The 20,476-nt window shown below is 39.4% G+C and overlaps 1 protein-coding gene across 2 annotated transcripts in view; it reads left to right on the top strand.

Annotated features, from left to right (window-relative positions):
• Positions 1 to 3,760: 3,760 nt before the first annotated feature.
• LOC149195607 (thioredoxin-like 3-3) overlaps positions 3,761 to 20,476 on the top strand; it is a 193,474-nt gene continuing 176,758 nt past the window's right edge. The window contains exon 1 of one of the 2 annotated variants that reach the window (XM_089405368.1): positions 3,761 to 3,841. The gene's annotated coding sequence lies outside the window, so the exon portion shown is untranslated. The other variant, XM_089405367.1, reaches the window with a different exon arrangement.

Genomic DNA, 20,476 nt, shown 5'->3' with positions numbered 1-20,476 from the left:
AGTGGAGTGTGATTCTTCATTACTTGATAATAATTTGTGGAGTCTTTTTATTTTTTCTTGTTAGCTTAATCTTCTTCTTCTTATTATTAATGCATGTGTGTGTACTTCATCAAAATGCTAACAAAACATAAGAATAAGAACACAAGATGTTAGCTCTCTGTTAGAGCCAAAACCTCTCTTCTCTTGAGAGGAAAACCCTTTAGTAAGTTTCTCTTATTGAAGCTTATTATTGATCACTGCCAAACTCTAGACCCCTGACAAGAATATCCTTCAAGCAAAATTCAAGTCCTTTCTCCTTTCTGCACTTTGTTCCCTGACACTTCCTTCTTCCAACACTTCGTTCTCTGGCACTTCGTCCTCCTCCTTCTGACACTTTGTTCTTCTTTCAACTTGTTGGTAAACCTTGTTGCACTTGCTCTAGAAGAGATACCTTTGATGATACCCTTTTCTTATGATGATTCCTTTATTATCTTCACCAACCAACGAACTTGTATGACTGCGGGAGGGCTGTAATGACAGCAGAGGCAAGCTCTTTACCTTCGCACGTGTGACTGTTTTCCTTGTGATGTTGACCTCTTCCTTCTTCGCTTGAGAGAGCTCCTTCTACGCTTGAGTGAGGGGCCTTATAGGCCTTGTTTGCTAGCCCAAAATAAAGAGATATGTCACTATGGGTTTCTATTGTTATGACCGCATCAAGACCTTTCCTTTCTCACACGTGTGGCTGTGTTAACCCTAGAAAATAGTCCCTTCCACCTCGGCTTCTTTCTCTCTTCCTTCGTTGCCCTAGAAGACCTCTTCTTCGTCCTTTTCTTAGCCTCTTCTCTTCTCAGATTTCAGAGCTCTTGATTGGCGTTGTAATGGAGTGGACAACCTCTATTTATAGAGGATTGTCCCTCCTTTTAGGTCGACTAGAAGGCCGACATGTTAACTGTTTGTAGGCCAACTTGTTATGCAAACTTCAGATGGTTTCTTTAGTGGTGTAACATGCTTGAAGGAGCTTCTTTGATGGTGCCTTTGCATAGGAGGAGACTTGACTTTGCTTGGAGGTATTCTCTTGACCCTAATACATAATCATACATGGTGTAACATGCCCTTAAGGCCTTCAACATTTCCTTTTGACTATTTGACTCACCTATAACACTTAACATGTGCTAGACCTATTTCAATGAGCAAGAAACTCATTGATATATATTATAAAAATAATGTTTATTTTCTTGAACAAATACAAATATCAAAAGTACATTTATGAAGACCGAACCTAGTTACATTTCCTTCAACAGTTATGGGGCACAAATCTGCGTTACAAACTAAAATCACATGCAAGGTACAAATGAGGATCAAGATTACGAGTCTAGGTAACCAATTACCATTATTTGTGTAAAATTTTCACCATGCTTCTAATGGAGTATTTATCATATTCATTCGAGAACATATGTTATATGTTGTATACATTATAAATTATAATTATATTTATAAAGAAACTATACATTTTATAATATAATATTTAATATTAATTATATATATATATAAATTAATATGATATATATTTTGGGATTTTGAAATATGTGTATGGACGAACGCAATGGTGAACCTTATTCGAATTTCATGGACAAATTCAAATTTGAATCGAATCTTATTGTTGTCGAACTCGAACCATGTGACATTGATTCATTCTATGTTTAATTGACATATAGTATTTAAAACAAAAACATATTAATAACACAAAAATATTTTAGTGTATGCCATAAATAAAACATTTCAATGCACATATTAAACAATATAATTCTATATAAAATAATTTAAATTAAACATTTTTTTTTTCAATATTCATTCTGAGGAAGATGTGTAACTTATTCTATATATATATATATATATATATATAACAGGATGAGTATATTCTACCAAGTGGAATTAGTAACTTCACACATATAGATGCCACAAGGGCCAACTTACAATATGTTTATGGAGACTTGAACTCATGCAACTTGGGATATGAAATGTGTGCCATACCACTCGAGCTAAGTTCCTTTGACTATATTTAAAAAAATATTAATAACAAAAAAAGTTTAATATGAGTTATAAATCAAATATTTTAATATGCATGTCTAATTCAAGGCAAGAAGGGGATTTGTAATTCCTTCAATGCTTAATATAGAGTTGAGGCGTAACATTTTAGAAATATTAATAAGAAAAATGACATAGACATGTAGCATTTTAAAAATTACAAATAACAAAAATAATTCAATGTGCACACATACAGATATACAGAGAGAGATTATATTATATGGATATATGTTTGCTATTTAGGAATATGATGGGGCATGTACTAATATTTTAATGTCGAGAATGTGAATCATAAATAAAACATTTCAATGTTAAGTATGCATATAAAACAAGTGAAAATAACAAATTTCTTATAGTCAAAACATTTTATTAGTGTGCTGCTCAAAACTAAAATAGATCCATCTTAACCCCATATCTACCCGCAGTGAGGAATCAAATCTCTAGAGATGCAAACTTTTCCTTAAGTTTTACATTAAAGAGAGATTTATATATTGAGATATTTGATCCCTCTGAATGCTTGGTAAATCCAAAATTAAGTTAAATATATACTAATGATTTATCATTTATATATAAATTAAAAAAAATAATTTTCCTTATGTTCAAATTAATTGTTTTTAATAATTAAAATTATTTTTAAAATAAAATAAGATAATACTTTTACTTTTCGACCAATTAAAATTTTAATATGCCATGAGGAATATACCACTTATGATATACTTAGTAATAATGCCCATGTAGAAATTGATATATATATATATATATATATATATATTTTTTTTTTTTTTTGGGGAAAAAAACAGTGATTTCATTGCAACTTAAACAAGGAACAAAAATACATTTTGCAGATGCTAAAAGCATTCAGTGTGAACAAGACAACAATCTTGTGTGAGCAAATTATTAACCTCTTGGCTAAAAAAACCAAAACATAAACAAAAGATAAATTAACTGTTATAATAATTACTTAATTTCTCTTTTTGTCCTTCATTTCTTGGGACCTTCTGCCATCCCCATAAATGAGGGTCAACAAGTACCACCACCAACTCATTCACAGTCACCATAGAAGGGTGTTCTTTATTAGAATCTGAACTTTCTAGGACATGGACTCTCTTTGAGCCCACCAAACCATCCTCTTTGCGTGCCCCTACTCCAAAATGTTCAGGTTCAAGGATCAATTTTGTTTCTAAAGCATTGAGCAGGGGATGCGCATATCCATCAAGGACCTAAGCACTCATATCGTCTTTGTTTTGGATGGTTCTCCTTGATTTCTTCTACTTCATCTTCCTTAAAAATGGGATCAAAACACTGCCATTCTTTCGTTTTACAAACATGCACCTTTTTTGGAGTTTTTTTTTATGTGTGAACATGTGTTCTTTTTAGAAATAAATGTGATATGTGAATACCCTATTTTCATAATCTAAAATTTCCATAATTTATAAGATCTATATTTCAATAAAATATGACCAAATATATCTTTACTTAAATCTATTTTAACCTAGAATAAATAAATAATCCTTTCTCCTTTCTTTCAACATCCATTTTAAAACATTTTCAATACTGTCCCATGCTACTTCAGTTCATGATTGATATAACCTCTTTCGTAACAATGCCTAAAGTGTCAAGCCTACTTGGATTACGTTTTGGCCAAAACAGCTTTTAGTGTTGTTAGAAGTTTGCGGGTTAATTTTTAATTTTCAAATTTCTTTTATCTAAAGTTCAAAGTATCACATAGGGACAATCGGGAGGTTATTTACCATATCGTGTGGATATCTACACTCTGGTGCATACATTCTTGCTTTTCTGGCCATTTTTTCCATTTAATGCACGTTCTTTCACTGAGGCCATTTTATTTAAATCTTTTCATCTCAACCAACTCTTATGTTTGGTTGGGTTCTTATGTTTACTCCAAACAGTCCTCTTCCATGTAGTTTCCTTACGTCCGTGGTACAGGCTTTCGGACTCACGGTTTCTTCAAAGCTGTGGATGCACTGGTCAAGTGTGAAGGAGGTCGCGAGGCAATTAATTGGCAAGAAGTTTGAATGCATTCCATTCAAGGGGCGGGGTTTCCCATTTCCTTTTCTGGAATTTATAATTCAAGGGCGCATTTCTTGTTAAATCATTGTAGTGAGGTATGATCGATAGTTATTTGCAACTTCTTCATCCCTTGTATCTCACACAAGTCCAGGTTATTCTGAACTGGGAGCGCAACTGATGTTCGACTGATATTTTTGGTAGCATTTATATATTTGCATATTTTGGTATACAACCACGGGTCTCATAGTTGTGAATTTTTAATTTTATTTCATTTTTGGGCTGGTAAATGACCTGTGGATTCTATATTCAGCCAAATTTACCCAGGAATTGCATCTGCCTCTGTATGTTGAGATATACATCCATAGGCTGTCAGGTTAGTCACTTCCATATGGTCTTATAGATGTGATAGTTATCCTTGTTGGCCATATTAAGGCGAAATCTGTCTTTGGGAAATTTTGAGCATAGGTCACAGCATACAATAGTGCCGAGACATAGTGGTAGTGCGAAAAATGACTGCTAAAAAAGCAAGATGCCGAAAGTAAATTAAAGTGAAGTGCTGTTCCAAACTAGGACAAACGAGGCATTGAAAGCGGAAAGCGGAAAGCAGTTTTGGAAGAAACGGGCCCAGAATCTGGAATACAAATAATTGACGCGTATTAGGATTGGCTACCGTCCTCTCCCCTAACTTCATAGGCTTAATGGAGGAAACTCAGGATAGAGTACTGTCTGAAGGAGCTGGAAGATAAACTAGACTGCGGCACTGTGCTGCTGCCTGGACAAGATTGCTTGCCGTTGAGGCTTGGGTGGCCTTGCCTGCATGCTGATATGGGATTTGGACCGGTGACAACACCGGGGTCTCTGAGAAGTAGGAATAGTGCCGTGTGCCCACATTGATCTAGAACCAGGATCCATTCTGTTAGTGATTTGTCTTTTGGTACCCTGGTAGAAGGGAGCATTCGAAAGAAGGAAATGTTCAAATGTGTGGAGAATGGTCTAGGGCTTGCTAGAGAATGTGGGATTAGAGTATGAGGGCCTCTTGCATGTATATAGCTAGGCAGTGTTGATGGGAATACATGAAGACACTGGAAAGAGTGTGTGACTTAGGCCTTGTGATTAGGAAATCTGAAATGCTCCTTAGCATCAACTTCTTGAAGATGACACAATTGGCATATCCTGTTTGATTAGTTGACTTGGTGCTTTGCCTACACCTGAAGTCCAAGTGAGCTCACTTTAAATTGGCCCAGGGAGCTCCACTGAATTCCATGTGAGCTCACTTTAAATTGGCTCGGGGAGATGTATAGAGCATCCATTCAATGACAACATGTCATGGAGGCTAGACAACGAATCTATTCCCTAGCTCCATGAAGTGCTTCGCATAAAGGACCATATTTGGCTAGAAGAAAAGGCTTCCAATAATAGTATATATTAATGAGGTCAAGGCTCATGAAACCTTCAAGAAAGTCCCAAAGTTAGACAAGACAAAACGAGGGTTTCCTTCTTAGGGCAAACTGCTGGGTACAATTTTTGGGACTTTTAACCACCTTATTCCAATCTTTTTTATCTTCAGTTTTGAACCAAAATTCTTCCCTTTTATCAATTTTGTGAGGATAATGGCATGAAAAGGTTGAAATAAAAGTAATTATCTTTCATAAGAAAAATATTCTCTTTTTAATCTATAAATATTTATTAGAAGCATTTATTCATGTACTAATTTGCAAAACAACAATCTACAGGAATTCTTGTAATTACAGAAAATCAGCAAAAGCAAAATTCTTGTAATTCTTCCAAGCTCTATGGGGTTCCACTTCAGCCAATCTGATTCTAACACTTGGAGTGCATTCAAAATGTTCATCTAATGGACAAATACCTATCTAGCCTCCTTGTAGATGGTCACAACACTCAAGTCAATCACTGGTCAACATAGGGTGTCTACTCAGCGATTCCTGCAATTAGTTCAGAAATTCCTGTAATCAGTTCAGAAATTCTTGTAATCAGATAGAAAAATCAGCAGATTTGTCTCCAACACCTGGAATTCGAATATCAGGGCTTGAGGATCAGGATTTGAAGTCAAAGAAGATTAAGGAATATTATGCAACATCACATCAGATCCCTACTAGTGATTTGAGATATTTTATGTCCTAACTAAACTGAACTAAACCTCAGATCCCTACTAGTGATTTGAGATATTTTATGTCCTAACTAAACTGAACTAAACCCTATTTTTTTTGTAAGTTTGGTAGGACTACATCTTCATCATGTCCAAATTCTCACCCCAATTGGGGGGGATAGCACAAGATTTGAACCTAAGACTTCAGGTTCGGTGAGACTCCATTTCCACGGCCATTGCCAATTGAGCTATCCCAAGCGGACAACTAAACCCTATTCTTGATCAAATTCGGTTCTATCATTTCTGATTGATATTTTGTGTATAAATAAATCCTCATGAACAGAGGAAGGAGTTAGTCAATCATTATTTTTCATATGCTTATTCTGAGCAAGGATTGTTATTTGTACTAAGGATTAAAGCTGTTGTAATACAAATACTTCTTTTGTGACATGATGTAGCATTTTTCTAAAGCTTTTGAGTAGTTTCACAACATATTCTAGGAGACCCCCCTGGTATGTGTTGTCTATTTGATTTCAATTGATTTAGAAATGATTAATCATGTTTATTTGGTCAAAATTGGTTTGAGAAAACTACTCAATTGAATTCAATCATGTTTAAATTCACGCTAGCGGGTGCCTTCTTAGAGCTTGTGTTGAGGACATTGAGTGCCTTGACTTGTGTAGAAACCCTCTAAAATAGGCCTCTAAGAAATGGCCCCTAGATTTGGGTCATAATCATCCTGTGGACCCCAATTTTGGCTTTGGGGCACAAAATGGGTCTCATGGGTCTCCCAATGGTGTAAATGCCTATCTCTGCTCCAATGTTGAGGGCTCTAAGAATGGTGCTACTCTCCCATGTTCGAAGGTATGAGACAAACATCATTTGGGCCCTGGATCAACTGCCTGACCCTGCAATTCTACTAAGCCGATTAGGGGCATGCTAGTCCAGGTGTATCATCCCATAAATTATATAGGGCAAAGTGCAGAACCTTTGTGGGTGCTGAAGGTGCCCATGGATACAAATGATGCTCTACAATTGTTTGGGGTCCCATGCTTCTCAACGCATCACTTGTGGGTGTCAATATGCTCCTCTGATGGACTTGGGCCCCAGTTAAGTTGCTCTGCCCATGATAGAACCACTTGCCAATTACACACAATATCTAGTGCCGCAACTTATATCATCAGGTACATTTATTCATTTTTGCATCTAAATGAACCAAGATTGCAAGTGATGGGCAATTTGACATTTTATACAAGGTTTCCCTTCTAAACTTGGGGCCTTGAGCTTGCAAAAGTGTTACCTCCCTAGGTAGGAGAGGCTAAGAGACAACTCTATTAGGTGCTTCCAGCCCCTAAAGGGAAGTGATAGGTCCTCGGTCCACCCTCCAATCAATAGGTGTGAGTAAATAATGATGGAATAGAGGGGAGAAAACTTCATGGCCAAGTGCCATTGTCAATTGGACTAGCAATGATGGAATTCCACATCCCGAGTGTATAGATGTGAGGAGGGAGCAATCGTGGATGCATTGGTTACCAACTCGGCCTTTGTTTTTCCACCCCTCTTATTGCGTTTTACTTTTTCTTGATTTTTCCTTGCATTACTGCTCATAGCTTAAAGGTTTTCGGAGCTTGCTTGGAATGATGTATAACAATTATCACCCCTTTAAGGATGGGACAGTTCATTGCCCATCAGGGGTTGGGACATGTAAGGGTTCCTTGTCTTCTATGAGATAGAGCCTGTTACCACACGATCTAGCAGGGGTCTAAGAGGGGTTCCGAAGGGACTACTACTAGACCAAGTGGCAACAATGGGACAAGGACCCATTGTCACCTCGGTTGATGTCCCTTGCTCTTAACGGACCTTCATTGATGGGAGGAGTCCCAGTATGAACGAAATCACTATAAAGGATAGAGCTAATGATGAAGTATAATGTGATCTCCAAAACCCATTCAAAAGAGAGGTACAGATAATAGGCTTGGTTGCTTCAAGAGCAAGGTAAAAGCTCTCCAAGAAAGGCTCAAAGGGAGACTTAGACCTAAGGAATGGGGATATTTATTTTATGAAGGATATCCTAGATCTAAGACTCACTAAGGAAAACAAGGTTCTCCAAGTGGCTTTATAAGATAAAGAATGAGTTATAATATGGGACCACGAAGGGAGCCTTGGGAAGATCCAAGCTTGACCTAGGGTATGAATAATCCTTAAGAGAGTGTCTAGGTTAAGCGAGGATGAGGTAAGGTCATAAGAACAATTAACTTCCGTTGAGTTTTTGAGTAGATAGACCTTCAAAGGCCACTAACCAAAGAACACCTAAACCAAACCAAGTTTGGAGCTAAGGCTAGGTGTTTCTCACAAACTAACTGCGGGATATGCCTCAAATTTGAAGAGGGCTAGTAGGGGATACACCAGCGCAATTCCTCACCAACTTGTTCTTCAAGAGGATGGCTTAAATGCAATTCGCTTGATACCCTGGCTTGAATGACTAGGGTTAGTGCTAAAAAACAAGGAAAAGAGAAAATATGAGTTTTTAGGTTATCATCAAAGACGAGGATCAATGCCTAGCCAATTGGGATGAATGGAGTCATGTTGAAATTGATATTTGAGATTTTTGCTCTACTAATGATCCAAATGGATCCTAGAACACTCTCTAAGTTTTCATGAACTCTTTAAAAATCATGCCAAAGATTCAAAGTCTTATAAAGATCAAGCTATCGGAGGGAATCCTCAGACAGTTGCAATGGCGATCAGCGCGGATCAATGAGGGCCATCGATCTAGTGCGCAGAGCGGCGGACCATGGTAACATGCGCTGACACCAACCAAAAAATGCAGGGACAAATTTAAGTAGCGAAGGTAGTTTCCGATATGCGATTAGCGACAAGTCGCTAATCGCATATCGCAGGGCAAACCTCTTAGTGAAGAGAAGCCTCGAGCACCCGGACCCGAAATAATTATAAAACGCGGAAAATATTGTTTCGGTTCTGTCAGAGCGGGATTCCACAAAACTGGCAGAATATCGGAGGGGCTTCGAGCGGTAAGTGGTTTCAACCGAGTTCCGCTCGATGCCATACAACGATTGCCATGCGTCCCGGGGAAGAGAGAGAGAACCGCTCACATTGGATGGGTAAACATCATGCTACTTAGCTGCCCGATATGAACGATGACTGTAGGATCTGGGGCCTCCAGATCAACAGCGGAGACGCATTCCGATGGATGACCGGATTTGACAAGATTATAAAGCAAGGTCACATAGGATTTGAAGTCCGATATGGATGATGCATTGGCAGAAGGTCGTGTTTCGCGGGCATTCTTGGAGTTAACGGAAAAACGACCGTTTCAAATATGTCCAAGAGAACTGACACTCATCCATTATGAAATAGGTGGCCACCTCCCTGTGAGGCGTTATACAGTGACTAATTACGCAGGACAGAGGGATTCAAACAGACAGAGGTAGGGGAACCGGAAAGCCGGGAAGTGGAAACGAACAGTCAGGAAGCAGATTGGCTTAAAAGCCACAAACTGACAGAGAGAGAAGCAAGTTAAGAGCAGTAAGCAGTAGGCAGTAAGCCGAAAGCAGAGAGAAGAAGCTGAGCTGACCTACAGAAGCAAAGGCAGCATCGAGCCAGGATTAGGACAGAGACAGAGAGGGTCAGAGAGTCTGTGTACTCCAGAGAAGACTTGAGAGGTTCAAGCGAACTCCTCTGTATATGCCTGTCATGTATTGAGTCTCAGATTGGGCTCATACTACTGTGACCAATAGAGGTCAAGAGTCAGTGAGGAGAGTCTGTGTACTCCAGAGACTTGGGGGATCCAAGTACAGTCTTACTGATTTATACCTGTTGTGTGAGACTCAAATTGAGCTCACTGTTGTAAAAACTCTGCTTTGAAAACATAATAGAGAGGCCACCACTGAAGGCTGGACCAGGAGACGTAGCCCAGGAGTATTGGGTGAACTCCTTATTAAACTTGTTGTGTTTATATGTGTTGCCTATTATGTTTTCCTTAACTGCTTCATTGCCTGTGTATTTCGCAATCTTATCGATCCGTTGCATAAAATAACATAGGCACATCCATGCACATGAGTCTGTAATACCTTATTGTTTGTCTTAGATCAATTACAGATCAAGTGGTATCAGAGCTCTAGGTTGTTAACGTTAGACAAGCTTGTGCTGGATTTTTTCTTGTTGAATGATAACTAGATCAAAGCTTAAACTAGGAGGAGGAGAATTGGCTGAATTTAACCCAGAAATTTGTAGAATCTATACTAGGAGGAAAATGGAAGAAGAAATTCCCTTGGAATCAGACTCCCAGTTCATGGACAGTTTCATGACCATGAGAGCCATGGTAGAGGAAATGTATAGAGAATTTAAGAAAGGTCAAAGTGAAGATTTTTCAACTTCCCATCCTAACAAAGGAGCAGAAGAATCTCTCCTCAATGATCATTCCAAAGGCAAAGGGAAAGAAGAAAAGCTTCCCACACCTCCTAATAGCCCTGAAAATAAAAAAAACATCTTTGATTAAACTAGATGTTAAATTTGATTTTCCAATATAAGATGGAGAGTTGAATGCAGAGAAGCTGGATAATTGGATTAGACAGATTGATGTGTATTGTAAGGTGCAGAGCATTGATTCAGACAGAAGTAAGATTCAGCTGGCCAGCCTATGCCTTGGAGGAACTGCCTTGGTATGGTGGGAAGGCAGAACACAAGCTGACATGAAGAAGCATGGTAAACTCCTTTCTGTCTGGAGTGAATTTGTTTCTGCAATTAAAAAACAATTCTATCCACGAGCTTAAATGCAACAAGCTATGATGAGTTGGCAAACTCTTCGCCAATTAAAAGGGCAAAGTGTACAAAGCTACACCTAAGAATTTAGAAAAAGAGCTTTGATTCTAGGTATTTCTTTAGATTCACCTGAAATTTTGCTGAAGTATATAGGTGGTCTACGTAGCTATTTAAAGCACACCATTCTCATGTTTAATCCTACTAGCATAGATGAGGTCTCTGTTCAGGCTACACATCTAGAGGCTAGAGGCAAGAATGTGAACCCAGAGATTAGGGGATCATCAAAACCCACTGCAAGCAAGAACAAAGAAAAGAGAAAGCAGAAATGGAAAGAGAGGAAGGCAAATACAGTACAAAAGACCAAACCTTCGTGCACTCACTGCAAGAAGGATGGGCATGATGATGAACACTGCTGGATTTTGCATCCAGAGTTGAAACCCAAGAAGTTCGATGGCAAAAAGAAGAAGACTGTTGCAGCTATTCAGAAGGATTTGGGGTCAGACTCAGGGGATGAAACAACAATCACAGCCACAGGTATAAAAGGTAAAAATTTTGAAGCATCTACTAGTAATTCTGCACAATCTACTAATAATGAAGAAAATGAGAGGAAAAGACATGAGCTTTTTCATATTAGAGTTATTTCCAAGCATCAAAAGATTGATACTTTGTTTGATAGTGGCTCACAAGTAAACTTAATTTCTGAAGCAATTGTAAAGAAGCTGGGATTACTAACCACACCTCACAAGAAGCCATATCCATTGGGTTGGGTATGTGATAAAGCAAAGCTACACATGACTAGATAATGTAAACTTAGGTTTTCTTTTGGGTCAGCATTTGTAGATGAGGTTGAGTTAGATATTGTTCCCTTGGATATATGTGGAATTGTTTTAGGAAGTCCTTACTTGTATGATAGAAAAGCCATTTTCTATAGAGCTGAAAACAAGTATCAACTCATTAAAGATGGAATCGAATATATTGTAAGAGCTCATAAACTCAAGAATAATTATACTCTCATAAACTTAGGGCAGATGAAAAGAATTGTAAATTCATGCAAACAATTTTTACTGATGGTTGTAAAGGAAAAGAAACCTGATAAAACCAATGTATTTGAAGGCTATAATGCTAAACAGCAAGCTGATTTAGAAAAAGTTGTTTCAGAATATGATATGCTATTTCAAGAACCTAAAGGTTTGCCACCCAAAAAGGAAATAGTACATGATATTAATTTGCAGCAAGATGCTCCATTGCCTAACATCGGAATGTATAGGTTGTCCGCTTTAGAGAATGCAGAAATCAAGAAGCAGGTACAGGAGCTGCTCGAGAAAGGGTTCATAAGACCTAGCACATCACCATGTGGGTCTCCAATTGTCTTGGTGAGAAAGAAAGATGGCTCATGGAGAATGTGCATTGATTACCGAGCACTGAATAAGATAACGATAAAAAATCGTTATCCCCTTCCTCGCATAGATGATCTATTAGATCAGTTGAAAGAAGTTGTTTACTTTTCCAAGTTGGACTTGCATAGTGGCTACCATCATGTCAGAGTTGCAGAGCAAGATGCATGGAAGACTGCTTTCAAAACAAAGCAATTGTATGAGTGGTTAGTTATCCCTTTTGGCTTAACTAATGCTCCTGCTACTTTCATGAGAGTAATGAATGATGTACTCAGGTCTTTTATTGATGATTTTGTCATTGTATATCTAGATGACATTCTTATATTTAGTAAAACATGGGAAGAACATTTGAAGCATGTAAAGCAGACTTTAGATGTTTTGAAAAGAGAAAATGTTTACGTTAAGCTATCAAAATGTGAATTTGGCAAAACATCTTTGAATTATTTAGGTCATATTGTAGGGGGTGGTGAATTGAAGATAGATCCCTCTAAGTTTGCAGTCATTGTAAACTGGCCTAAACCCAAATCTGCGACAGAAGTTAGAAGCTTCCTAGGAGCAGCACAGTATTGGAGAAAGTTTATTGTTAACTTTTCCTTGATTGCAGCTCCCTTACATGCTTTAACAGGATTGAATAAGGTGTTTCAGTGGGGAGGCAAACAGTAGAAAACCTTCGACACCTTAAAAGAAAAGATTAGTGTAACACCAGTACTAGCACTGCCCGATCTTCAAAGACCCTTTGAGATTGAAACGGATGCCAGTGACTATGCCATGGGAGCAGTGTTGATGCAGCACGGTAAACCCATACGTTATCATTCCGAGACATTTAATCCTACAGTAGTTAATTATCCCACATATGATAAAGAATTGTATGCATTAGTATAGAATGTGAAAAAGTGGAAACATTATCTAATGGGCAAAGAGACATTATACATACTGATCATCAACCACTTCAATATTTACACTCACAAACTAAGTTGCAGCAATCAAGACACTATAGGTGGATGTTTTCTACAACAGTTTCATCCAGTCATCAGATATAAGAAAGACATACACAATAAAGTTGCAGATATGTTGTCCAGACCAATCATAAACGCATCTACTATATTTAAGCATAATTCAATATTGCATGAAAGCTACGTTGAATAGTATGCTCAAGATATAGATTTCAAAGATGTATATGCAACTTTAAGTCATGGCAAACAAGTAGAAGAATTGGATTATCATGTTAAGGACCAACTCTTGTATCATTTTGGAAAGTTATGCATTCCTCAAACCGAAAGAGTAAAGATAATTCGAGAAGCACACACTTCTCTAATATCATGTCACTTTGGTGTAAGTAAAACAGTTGCACCACTGCATGTTATTGGCCAAGAATGAATGAAATAGTTTCTAGATATGTAAGAGGGTGTACCATGTGTGTTAAAAGCAAGCCCAACAATAGAAAACTAGGCTTGTACACTCCACTACCAGTTCCTTCTCATCCTTGGGAAAGTGTTTCCATGGACTTTGTTGGGGGATTGCCTAAATCTAGAAAAGGTCATGACTATTTATATGTTATTGTGGATAGGTTCAGCAAAATGTGTATTTTAATACCTTGTAACAAACAGATTACAACTGAACAAACAACAAAGTTGTTCTTTCAGCATGTATGGGTTCATTTTGGATTACCCACTTCCATTGTATCTGATCGAGATTCCCGATTTGTTGGGAAGTTTTGGTCAAGTCTGTGGGAATTGATGGACACCAGACTGAAGAAGAGCATAGCCTTTCATCCACAAATAGATGGCCAAACAGAGGTGGTCAACCGGACAGTGATCTAGTTGCTTAGAGGCTATTGCAGCAAGCATCCCAAGCTTTGGGATGAACATTTGTGTTATGTGCAACATGCTTACAACTGGGCTAAACATTCTTCTACACAAAGATCTCCTTTTGAGACCTGTTTTGGTTTCACCCCAAGGTCTCCCTTGGATTTTGTCTTTGGTAAAGACATAGCGGTTGATGGACATAGTGATTTGAACAAGGCAACCAAGTTCATTGAACAAATCCAAGAGATTCACCAGACAGTGCAGGAACAACTGGAAAAGAGCCAAGCCAAGTACAAGGCAAGGCATAATAAGCATCGGATTGAGCATAGTTTCCAAGTTGGTGATCAAGTCTGGTTGTATATCAGCGAAGACAGAATGCAAGGGGAAGGTAAGAAGCTGAAGCCAATAAGGTATGGAACTTTCAAGATACTTGAGAAAATCGGTGAGAATGATTTTCGCCTTGATTTGCCTGCTTACATGCACAACTATTCAGTAGTTAATGCAGAGAGCTTGAGACTGTTTGAACCTTCATTGGTTGAAGATCCCGAATAGCAAAGTCAATTGCCTTCTATTGATGATCTGTTGCCTGAATATCTCAATGAATTGCAGGAAAATACAGTTCTGCACAAGAAGGTGAGAACTACGCGCAGAGGGGATGTTGAGTACCTCAGGATTGGACTTAAGGGTTCAAAACCAAGCAATGCAAGATGGATAGAATTGGGCAAGCGAGGAATCTATATCCTCACTTGATTGATGCTTAAAAACCAACTTTTGGTGGTCCAAAAGCTTTTTCAGTGGGAAGGCGTGATCCAAATGGATCCTAGAACACTCTCTAAGTTTTCATGAACTCTTTAAAAATCATGCCAAAGATTCAAAGTCTTATAAAGATCAAGCTATCGGAGGGAATCCTCAGATAGTTGCAATGGCGATTAGCGCGGATCAACGAGGGCCGTCGATCTAGCGCGCAGAGTGGCGGACCATGGTAACGCGCGTTGACACCAACCAACAAATGCAGGGACAAATTTAAGCAGCAGAGGTAGTTTCCGATATGCGATTAGCGACAAGTTGCTAATCGCATATTGCAGGGCAAACCTCTTAGTGAAGAGAAGCTCCCAACACCCAGACCCAAAATAATTATAAAACGCGGAAAATATTGTTTCGGTTCCTTTGGAGCGAGATTCCACAAAATCGGCAGAATATCGGAGGGGCTTCGAGTGGTAAGCGGTTTCGACCGAGTTTTGCCCGATGCCATACAACAATTTCCACGCGTCCCGGGGAAGAGAGAGAGAACCGCTCACATTGGATGGGTAAACATCATGCTACTTAGCCGCCCAATATGAACGATGACTGTAGGATCTGGGGCCTCCAGATCAATGGCGGAGACACGTTTCGATGGATGACCGGATTTGACAAGATTATAAAGTAAGGTCACATAGGATTTGAAGTCCGATATGGACAATGCTTTGGCAGAAGGTCGTGTTTCGCCAGCATTCTTGGAGTTAACGGAAAATACGGCCGTTTTAAATATGTCCAAGAGAACTGCCAACTCATTCGTTATGAAATAAGTGGCCACCTCCCTGTGAGGCGCTATATAATGACTGATCACGCAAGACAGAGGGATTCAAACGGACAGAGGCAGGGGAACCGGAAAGCCGAGAAGCGGAAACGAACAGTGAGGAAGCAGATTGGCTTAAAAGCCACAAACTGACAGAGAGAGAAGCAAGTTAAGAGCAGTAAGCAGTAGGCAGTAAGTCGAAAGTAGAGAGAAGAAGCCGAGCTGACCTACAGAAGCAAAGGCAACATCGAGCGAGGATTAGGACAGAGATAGAGAGGGTCAAAGAGTCTGTGTACTCCAGAGAAGACTTGAGAGATTCAAGCGAACTCCTCTATATATGCCTATCATGTATTGAGTCTTAGATTGGGCTCATACTACTGTGACCAATAGAGGTCAAGAGTAAGTGAGGAGAGTCTGTGTACTCCAGAGACTTGGGGGATCCAAGTACAGTCTTACTAATTTATACCTGTTGTGTGAGATTCAAATTGAGCTCACTGTTGTCAAAACTCTGCGAAAACACAATAAAGAGGCCACCACTGAAGGCTGGACCAAGAGACGTAGCCCAGGAGTATTGGGTGAACTCCTTATTAAACTTGTTGTGTTTATATGTGTTGCCTATTATGTTTTCCTTAACTGCTTCATTACCTGTGTATTTCGCAATCTTATTGATACGTTGCATAAAATAACATAGGCACATCCATGCACATGAGTTTGTAATACCTTATTGTTTGTCTTAGATCAATTATAGATCAACCAAGGAGTCCTTTGCACAAACCAACCCCTAGGAACATTCTTTCTTCTTGTCACAATGAATAACATATGGAATGAATCAAGATTTCAAGTGCATGCCCTTCCATAATGGGATTTAGAATGTACAGGTGTCCCTAGGCTCAAGAGGGAGGTTAATCAAGGACCTTATTAGGTGGTTTCAACCTCTAAGGGAGTGACAGGTCCATGGTACATCCGTCAAATGGCAGGTGTCATGTGAAATAATGATGGAACAGAGTGGGGCAATAGGGAAAGCTCCAAGCCACATGCCATGGTACAAGGGTAACTATAATGAGGGAAGCCCACACATGGGTGTATAGATGTAGGAGGGAGCAATCATGGTACATGAGTTACCCCGACCTTTGTTTTTCCACCCTTTTTCATATGCCTTTTGCCTTTTATTGATTTTTCTTTCTTTTAATTGCTTGGGGCTCCAGGGGATGAGAGCATGATGTGTATGATATAGCAGTGAATACCCCTTTAAGGTTGGGCAGTTCATTGCCCACCAGGGGTTGGGACAATCATGGGTTCCTTAATGATGCAGGGGGCTCACATAGGGGGCCCTAGGAACTAGGGTGATGGCCATAATGATAAGGGGTAGAGCTCATGTTTGGCTTTGCCCATGTGCTAAATTTTTATGTCTCGACCATCTTTTGCATTTTATGGTACATTTCTTGTTGTAAGTGGCCAAATTATGCTTTTAACTTTCTTTTTAGTTGCATCAACCTCCGGGGCATCGTTCCAGGCCCAACCCAAAGTGTGGACAAGGGGAGGGGGAAGCTAACTCCTTGTGGACCCAATGGACAAATGTGGACCCAGATGGGAAATATGTGAAAAGGGGTTATAATGAGCAGAGAGGAGTGATATATATGGTGTCGGGAAGCGGGACCACGCAACCAAAATCGGGGTTTCCCATGTAGTGCCACTCCTAAAGCTAGTAGCCAATAAAGGAGATCCCACGGGACTAGGATACAAGACTAACCACCAAGTTGGACAAGGGGATAAGAGTACAAACCAAACCTGTTTTTTCTGCCGAATCCCCCCCACTAATCCATGCCCACGTGTCCATGATAAATAAACAAAAATACCCAAATACATAATGGAATCCATACCTTTGGGGTTGGAAGGCTCACCTTCAAACATATGATAATACAAATGGGCGAGGGCACATAATGATTGGCTCAAGTGGCGGAGAATTGTGGCACATCAAGCTATCTGGTGGCTGCTGGCTGAAAGGAATCTCAGAGAAAAAAATTCTCCTATGGGTGTCACCCATTGGTGGTGGGTAGCATCTGGCTCCAACTGGGACATCAACTCTCAGTAGAGTGCACAACTGTACTCGAACGGGGAGGTCATGAGAACACCAACAATCTCTTGGGACCGTAGACATGTTACCTGCACATCAAAGACTAAACACACAAGCCAACATGTGTTTACAATGTCTCTTGATCACCTATGCTTTGTTAGGCCATAAATCAACAAGAAACAAAATTGATCTTTAAATGCAATTTAAATCTAAATGTACCTAATTTAGCATGATAAAAGAATATGATATTCGTTCTAATGCAAAAATCCATGCAATGCATCCTACTCTAGCATGCATGACTACATTATGGAAATGCTAAGTGTAATCATATTCCCAATGTAACCAACATGTCATCAAGCCATTATAGAAGCACTCACCCCTACAATCACCCGCGTGATAACAAAGATATGAGCAATCAAAGATAGAGTCATGAGGGTGGGAGGTGGGCAAAAGAAATGACCATGCACTAAGGATCATAGATGAGGAGGGAAAAGAAGAATGGAATGTGCACCTCTCCTTTAACCAAATGATGGATATATCAATGATCGGGCTCATGAATCTTCGATGGAGTGCCAACTCAGGCATATCATCCTCATCATGGTCCTTCTCTATGGTGTCATGCTTCCTGGTTACCTAAAGGTCATGATGGGAAAGAAGAAGCTGACACGAAGGATCAAGATCTACGAGGCACCCACCCAAATTATCAAGCTTGGAAGGGGAAAAGGGATCGTTATCACCAATGGTTGTGTGACAAGGAATGAGAGAAAGATCAATTGGTGACTTAGGTATCCCCCAGGGATCATAGGGAAAAATAGGGGCCCTAGAGGTGTCATCAGTATCATAGATAAGGTTCCTATTACAAGGTTGATCCCTCATTTCCCATATTCCCTTTTCAACACAAGAGTGGTCAGAGACATCCAAAGGGGTAATGGGAGGACCCTCCTCAATGGCTTTATCATATGTAATGAGAAGAGGACTATCTTCAGGAAGTGGAGAGACACCCTTAGTTTCACCTTTCAAGGGGGATTCCTCTTGGACATTCTTATCAAAGTTCATTTCAAAATTACTTTTTCTATCACTTGATTCATGTTGATTATGCAAAAAGGGCTCTTCTTGACTTTCTTCTTCTTTATTTTCCTCACTGCTGGTTTCTTCAAGATCAAAGTGAGCCTGAATTTCTTTGCTTTCCTTAGCATTGCCAAGATTGCTTTGATTATTCCATCTCTTCAGGAAGGCATCGTTGAATTGATCAAATTCTTTAATTCTTCTTAGAGGGAGGTTGGCACACCAGTCCCTAGCCTCTACCTCAAATGATAATGCAAAGAACATCATAAAGATATCTTCACCATCCTGATTAGGCATCCAAAAATTCACTTCCCATATAAAGTCATCCACAGGCCTTTTGGAATCAACTTTACTTCCATTCAATGATTAGAATGAATTCAGGCTTTGGATGGCATTTTCAACCATTTGCAGTTTAAGTTTCTCATGTGTTAGGTAGCGATTGATTAAAGCAGATAAAGAAGGGACACTCTTGAGCTTGCATGATTCTTCAAGCAGCCTCTAGGCTTGGTCTTAATAGAGGTGAGGAATAGAAAAATATGAGCATCTTCATGAACGACGTTGACCTTTGAGATGTATGCTTTGAAATTAGTCACATGGTTAACTGCTGTGGATGGATCACCATTAAACAATGGCAAGGGTTCCCTATGATTACACTCAATGGTATTTGGATATCTTGGAACCCATTCAATATCCAATGCTGGGTGCTCTGTTGCGCAATCCCACATTGTATTGAGTATTCTATGTCGATCACATGAGGAGTTGCCAGGGTGATTGAAATTGCCTTTACAAATGCTTGCTTCACCCTACAAGAATTTACTTTGAAGTTCAGTGAAGAACTAGGGCTTCATTATTTCAATGGAGTCCCCAAGAATGTTATATCAATCTTGTCGAATGGGAACAAGACACATGTCTTGTGTCCTCGACAACGATGCCAAAAATGTGACCACACGATCTAGCAGGGGTTCCGAAGGGGGGACTACTAGACCAAGTGGCAACAATGGGACAAGGACCCATTGTCACCTCGGTCGTTGTCTACTGCTCTTTATAGACTTTCACCGATGGGAGGAGTCTCAGTATGAAGGAAATCACTATAAAGGATAGAGCTAATGATGAAGTATAATGTGATCTCCAAAGCCCATTCAAAGGAGAGGCTCAGATAATAGGCTTGGTTGCTTCAAGAGCAAGATAGAGGATCTCCAAGAAAGACTCAAAGGGAGACTTAGACCTAGGGAATGGGGATATTTCTTTTATGAAGGATATCCTAGACATAAGACTCACTAAGGAAAACAAGGTTCTCTTAGTGGCTTTGTAAGATAAAGAAGGAATTATAATATGGGACCACAAAGGGAGCCTTGGGAAGATCCAAGCTTAACCTAGGGTTTGAATAATCCTTAAGAGAGTGTCTAGGTTAAGCGAGGATGGGGGAAGGTAATAAGAACAATTACTTCCGTTGAGTTTTTGAGTAGATAGACCTTCAAATGTTACTAACCAAAGAACACTTTAAACAAACCAAGTTTGGAGCTAGGGCTAGGTGTTTCTCACAAACTAACCGTGGGATCAACCTCAAATTTGGAGGGCTAGTAGTGGATACACCAACGC

The sequence above is a fragment of the Pinus tabuliformis genome, chromosome 2_2 (assembly GCF_031772625.1).
Source record: "Pinus tabuliformis cultivar Carrire ecotype Pingquan chromosome 2_2, CPIR1, whole genome shotgun sequence".
Lineage (NCBI taxonomy): Eukaryota > Viridiplantae > Streptophyta > Pinopsida > Pinales > Pinaceae > Pinus > Pinus tabuliformis.
This window is presented reverse-complemented; position numbering and strand designations above follow the sequence as displayed.